Source organism: Arachis ipaensis, chromosome B7 (genome assembly GCF_059453495.1).
Source record: "Arachis ipaensis isolate K30076 ecotype BB chromosome B7, ASM5945349v1, whole genome shotgun sequence".
NCBI classification, from domain to species: Eukaryota; Viridiplantae; Streptophyta; class Magnoliopsida; order Fabales; family Fabaceae; genus Arachis; species Arachis ipaensis.
The window spans coordinates 66,261,363-66,266,705 of NC_142442.1; the positions used below are offsets into that span (position 1 = coordinate 66,261,363).

At 39.9% G+C, this 5,343-nt stretch overlaps 1 non-coding gene across 1 annotated transcript; it reads left to right on the forward strand.

The window, feature by feature from the left end:
- The first annotated feature begins 2,131 nt into the window (after positions 1–2,131).
- LOC148552860 (small nucleolar RNA R71) lies at positions 2,132–2,238 on the forward strand. The gene has a single exon (XR_015892832.1). It is a non-coding gene; the product is annotated as a small nucleolar RNA R71 (small nucleolar RNA).
- The last annotated feature ends 3,105 nt before the right edge of the window (positions 2,239–5,343 follow it).

Consider the following 5,343-nt stretch of genomic DNA (forward strand, 5'->3'; position numbering starts at 1 on the left):
AAAAATATTTTTTGCTCGCATACTTGAGGGTTGATTCCCACTATGTCTGCCAAACTCCACCCAATTGCCTTCTTATGCTTCCTCAGTACATCAAGTAACTGCTCTTGTTGTTGAGAAGTCAGTTCTCTTGCAATAATAACCGGAAGCTTCTGCTCATCCTCAAGATAAGCATATTTGAGATGTTGAGGGAGAGGTTTCAATTCTAACTTTTGATCATGGGCAGGCTCTGGATTATCTGGGGCTTGCGAAAATGACGAAGTGTCCTCATTGTCAGTTAAGAGGGTCCCCACACTTGGATCTTGTCCAGTGTGCCTCTCTTTGAACTCTTCTTTTTGAACTTCAGCCACACTCTCGTCTATGACATCAAACTGGAAGATAGAACGATCTTCTGGGGGGTTGTCAATGACTCCATTCAGATTGAAGATTACTATGCGGCCATCTATTTCAAAGGAGTATGTTCCTGAAAAAGCGTCCAATTTGAATTTTGATGTCTTCAGGAATGGTCTTCCAAGTAGGATTGATGATGGCTTATCTGAATCATTATGGGACATCTCCAAGATATAAAAATCAGTGGGAAATGTGAGCCCTTTAATGTTCACCAAAACATCTTCAGCAACTCCAGCCAGTGTAATAATGCTTTTATCTGCTAACACAAAACGAGCTGCCAACCTTTTTAAGGGAGGGAGCCTTAAAACATCATATATAGACAAAGGCATTATACTGACACATGCTCCTAAATCACACATGCAATCATAAATTACTACACCACCAATAGTACAACTAACTATGCAAGGACCTGGATCACTACATTTTTCAGGTAATCCTCCCATTAAAGCAGATATAGAACTACCTAAAGGAATAGATTCTAATTCATTAATTTTGTCTTTATGGATACATAAGTCTTTTAGAGACTTTGCATATTTAGGTACCTGTTGAATAACATCGAAAAGGGGAACAGTTACCTCAACCTTTTTGAATATTTCTACCATTTTAGGATCAGGTTCCAGCTACTTCCTGGGCTTCCTTGCAAGTTGTGGAAATGGAATGGGAGTAGGGTTTTCTGTGGGGCCTGTGTCTTTTTGTGCTTCTTCCTGTGGTTGAGCTATCTCTCCTTCAGCTATGTCCTGTACGTCCTCTTCCTCTTCAACATCTTCGATTTCTACCACCTCTTCAGCTGAGGCGTATTCTGGTGAGCTTGGTTCCTCCTTATTCCTCTCCTGCAGTGTGGTTCCGGACCTTAGGGTGATGGCATTAATGCCTCCCTTTGGATTGGGTAATGGTTGAGAGGGGATTCCAGTGGTGCTTGAAGGTTGGTTACCCGGAATTTTATGCTGAACCAAGTTGTGTCATAAGAGCTTGCAGAGTAGAGGTGAAACCATTCAGACTGGCGTTAATACTGTTCACGATGGTATTTTCCATGGCCAGTTGTCTTTTCTCAAAAGCTTGTAATAAATCTCCATTAGAAGATACAAAAGAATGAGTAATTTGAGAGGTTTGCTGCTGATTGTTCGGTGGTCCTTGGTTTTGCCTCAGGTGAGGTGCTCGGTACGGTTGATTTTGCTGCCTATTGTTGTTATTATTCCACCTCTGATTTCCCTGATTATCTCTGCCTCCCCTATTATTGTTGTCTCTCCAATTTTGGGTTGAATTGTCCTGCCATCCATGGTTATTATTTCCACTTTGATTGTACCCTTGGTTGGGGCAGTCATAGAAGTTGTGAGTGGATGCCACCATGTTGTCTTCTTGTTGGAGCTGCGGGCATTCATCAGTGTAATGGCTGTAATCAGCACAAATTCTGCAAATTCTTTGTGGAACTAGTTGTTGGTTTTGCTGCGGTTGAGTTTGCTGAGCTTGTTGAGTCAACTGCATTTGCTTTAGCAGGTTGGTCATCTCACAGATGCTTTGATTTAGAGCAGCAGTCTCTATGCCAGAAGATACTTCTGCAATGGCCCTTGAACGGCCTTGCTTCTGTCTGTGGTTCCGAGTAGATTCAGCTAGATCACTGATCAATTGCCAAGCTTCATCAGTGGTCTTGTACTTCTTCATAGACCCATTGCTGGCACTTTCCAATGTGGTCTTATCTTGGGGTCTCATACCTTGTGTGATATAGCTGAGTAGCACGATCTTGTCAATAATGTGGTGGGGGCATGCTTCCAGAAGATTATTGAAGCGCTCCCAGTATTCAAAGAAAGTCTCATTGTCATCCTGAACAATTGTAGAGATATCCTTCCTTAGTTTATTAGTAACTTTAGATGGAAAGAATTTCTCCAGAAACTCCTTTCTGAGTGTATCCCAGTTGGATACATTTGCTAGAGGTTGAGTGTAGTACCACTCTCTTGCTTTTCCCTCAAGAGAGAACGGAAAAGCTTTCAGCAGAATTGAAGTTTCATCGGTGCCATCACGCCTGACAGTAGAACAGGCTGCCTGGAAATCTCTCAAGTGCTTGATAGGCTCTTGAGCAGGTAGGCCATGAAACTTGGGCATCAAATTTATTAGTGCGGTCTTTATTTCAAAATCTGTAGCTACCGCTGGATGATGCACTTGAAACGGTTGCATTGTAAAATCAGGAGCTCCTTCCTCCTGAATGGTAACTCTTCTAGCTGCCATGTTTTCTGCACGTAAAACAACCGAATCAGTAGAACGGGGGCTGGTTTCTTCCTCAAATTCACTTTCAGATCCGTCCTCAGAGCGGGCTAACCTACACTGTTCTCGCCTTATTCGTGAAATTGTTCTTTCAATTTCAGGATCGAATATTAGCAAGCGCGGATCAGGAAGTGAACATGTCATTTGACGGAAGAAACATGCAGCTCATAGTAGCAAAATTAAGTAAAATGCAGATAAATAAATTCTAATTAATGAAATTAGCACTCTATTGCAACTCCCCGGCAACGGCGCCAAAAATTGATGGGAAGCAGAAGCTGGTGAATTAAAAATTTATTAAAATGGTTACGTTGCAAGTATAGTTCTTAACTCACCGAAAATCTGCCTATCAATTTAGAAATATGTCACAGAGAGTTTAAATTAAAATTACTGGGAGTTTTAAGTCCCAGGTCGTCTCCCAACGAGTTGCAGAAAAGTGTGCTGTTTTATTAATCAGATGTTCCAAGAAGTTGAGCTAAGTAAATTGGAATTTAAATTGAGGAATTTTAAATAATATAAATAAAAGCCTTGACTGGGAATTGATTAGTTAGAATCTCTATCATTCATGGAGTGATTTTTAAGATTGATTTATAGTGAACGGTTACTCTGTTTGGTTATCCTTTACTAGGTAAGGGAAAGTCAAACAAGTTGGACTGCCAGATCTATTCACGAGTTACAACCCACTTAGTTCAAAGGGATTGGCGTTGGTGACAGGATAGCAATCTAACATTTAACCCAACTATAAAATTCTCCTTCAATCCTTCCAACTCAAGAATTCCTTTTAATCAACTCCCTATCAAGTAATGAAACTACTCACGCATTGTAAATAAAGAATCCATGGCACATAAAAGGGAATTAAAAGAAGACATGATTATTGGAATTGAAATTGAATTAAAGAGAAATAATCCTTGCATTAATTAATCATAAAAGTATCTGAATGACAAAATTGAATATAACAAAGAACATGGAAGAATAAAACCAAGTTAAGAGAACAAACTAGAATGATGAAGTCTTGATGAGGAAATAACTCTTCTCAATGTTCCAATGCTAAGACCAATTGAAAATTAAAATCCTAAAAAACTAGAAAGAAAAACCTAAGAGAGTAAAAAACTAGATCTAAAACTACTGAATGACTGTCTGTTTTGTTTCTGCATATTCTCTGACTCTAGTCTGCTGTTCCGGGCCGAAAAATGGGCCGAAATAAGATCCAAAATCGCCCCCATCAAATTCTACAGATTTTGCAGATCGCACATGTCACGCGATCGCGTCGTCCATGCGGACGCATCGCTTGCGCTTTTCCCTCTCCACGCGTTCGCGTCGTCCACGCTACCGCGTCGCTTGCGCTTTCCAATCTGCGCGGTCGCGCAAGCCATGCGGCCGCGTCACTGCGATTTGTGCTCCTTTGCGCAGTCGAGTGAGCCATGCGACCGCGTCACATCTCGCTGGTTATCTCCTCAAATTCTTGTGTTCCTTCCATTTTTGCTAGCTTCCTCTCCAATCTCCATCTCATTCATGCCCTATAAGGCCTGAAACACTTGACACATAGATCACAGTATCGAATGGAATAAAGAAAAATTAAAAGTAAATAATTAAAGTCTCTAGGAAGCAATTTTCAAACATGTACTGAATTTAGGAAGGAAATCTAAATGCATGCTAAATTGATGAATAAGTGGGTAAGGATCATGACAAAACCACACAATTAAACACAATATAAACTATAAAATAGTGGTTTATCACGACCCTATACACTTGAGCGACTAAAGCGGATACACGTCCGGTGAGGGTTTGATGCTCAATTCCTTGTTCCCGACTTTCATAAGCTTTCTTCTTGCAAGTCTATTTGAACTTCATTTTGATATCTGAATTGGTAGAGTTTGTGAGTCGTCATATGACCTTTGCCCTACTTGCTTATATATGTTCTTGGAGATTGATTCATATTTAACCAAGTAGGTAGAATCATTTTGCATTTAGTTGCATGCATGTAGATAGGAGCATATAGTTTATTTGCATTGAAAAAATGTTCATACCCCTCTTCTTGTCCTTCTTTATTCTTAGCATGAGGACATGCTTGGTTTAAGTGTAGAGAGGTTTGATAAACCCCAATTTTGTCGTTTATCTTGCGCTTAATTTTGGAGATTTTATCAATTTTTCTCACATTTATTCAATGAAATAGCTTGGTTTCGTAATTCTCCTTAAATTTGTGCTTAAGTGTGAAAACATGCTTTTTAGGCCTTAAATTTGCCAATTTTAATTCATTTTAATATCATTCGATGCTTTGATATGTTTGTTAAGTGATTTCAGGTTTAGAAGGCAAAGATTGGATTGAAGGAACGAAGAAAAAGCTTGCAAAGTGGGAGAACTCATGAAGAAATAAAGGAATCACAAAGCTGTCAAGCCTGACCTCTTCCTACTCAATCGATCATAACTTGAGCTACAGAGGTCCAAATGAGGCTGTTCTAGTTGCGTTGGAAAGCTAATATCTGGAGCTTCAAAATGATATAAAATTTGCCATATTTGCTTGGCTTTGAGGGATGCGTACGCATGGATCACACGCACACGTTGGTGGATCAGCGTAGGTCACTAAAGTGAAATCGTGGCCAGCGATTTGAAGCTTATTTTAGGCCCAATTCAACACATTTTTAATGCTATTGACTCCAAGGATTGAAGGGGGAATGACCCAAGTAGTCATAGTGGGAGTTTTCA